Genomic DNA, 1,455 nt, shown 5'->3' with positions numbered 1-1,455 from the left:
AGCACCAGAATTTTGAATATTGAAACATGATGAAGAGCACCAGATTATTGTCAGATATAGTTATGGAAAATGAGCCCCTCCAGTTGGAAGTCACTAAAAACGCGACTGGGGAAGAACTGCCTCTTCCAAGTAGAGTTGACCGTGATGACGCGAATGGAATAAAGCCTTCAGGACCTTCATTTGCCAATGGGGCACAACTCAAATGTAAGAGAAACAGCTGTAAATATTCATTAATAATCAGAACATGGAATGTATGAAATATGAATATAGGAAAATTGGAAATTGTCAAAAATGAAATGGAACGCATAAATATCCATATCCTAGGCATTGTTGTTGTTGTTATGTGCTGTGGAGTCGGTTCCGACTCATAGTGACCCTGTACTGGGTTTCCAAGGCTGTAAATCTTTATGGGAGCAGAATGCCTCATCTTTCTCCTGCAAAACAGATGGTAGTTTTGAACTGCTGACCTTGAGGTTCACAGCCTGATTTGTAACCACTATGTTACCACACAAGTGCTTGTCCTACAGCACTATACCAGGACTCTAAAGGTGGACTACTTCTTGTTCAGTACCATCAAGTCGTCGGTTCCAATTCAAAGAGAACCTGTATAGAGTTTCCAAGAAGCAGATGCTGGATTTCAACTGCCCGACTTTCTGGTTCACAGTACAGTGCTTATCCTACAGCAGCACATACAAACTGTGGGTCACTGTTCAAAATAAGTGCTTTGTCTTTTTGAAAAATGTCAATAGTATGAAAGTCAAAAAGAGGCTGAGAAACTGTTAAAGCTTCTAAGGGACACAATAAATATATATAATGAGTACTTCTGGATTGGATTTTGAAATGGGAAATAAATGCTATTTAGTACATTAAATGCATTTGGCAAACTGACTGGATAGCACTTTGCAACAACCACATATCCATCTCTATTGATTATCAGCAATAATTTAGTTCTAATGTTTAGTGAATGCTTACTGTGTATTAGTGACAGAGTAGTAATGTTTTTGAGAGAATGTTGAAGTATAGGCTGTAATTGTAGAATTCTGAGGAGTGTGTGTTTGTGGTTCCTAAATAGGTTTAATCATCAGAATGACCAGGGGAGTGAACAACAACAAAAAACAACAGAGCAAAGCAAAATAAAAAATGTTTGGGTTCAACATCCTGTTAATTCTCTCATACAAGAAATATATTACAGAATTCTAGACTAGAATCTCCCTTGTATATTTTGTAGAAATTAATAATAAATTCTAACGTTTATATTGCAATACAAAGGATCTAGAGCCTCCAGAGCAACCCTGAAATGTAATAAATTTGAAAGAACTGTTCCACAGGATTTTAAGTCTTTAAAAGCTGTGGTAATTAAGACAGTATTGTAGTGGCATAATCACAGATTGTTTAATGGCACAGAACATATTCTGTCAGATTTCAAGACTTATAATAAAGGAAGTCCTGGTGTTG

The sequence above is a fragment of the Chrysochloris asiatica genome, unplaced genomic scaffold (assembly GCF_000296735.1).
Source record: "Chrysochloris asiatica unplaced genomic scaffold, ChrAsi1.0 scaffold00141, whole genome shotgun sequence".
Taxonomy (NCBI): Eukaryota; Metazoa; Chordata; class Mammalia; order Afrosoricida; family Chrysochloridae; genus Chrysochloris; species Chrysochloris asiatica.
Note: the sequence above shows the minus strand (reverse complement) of the source record.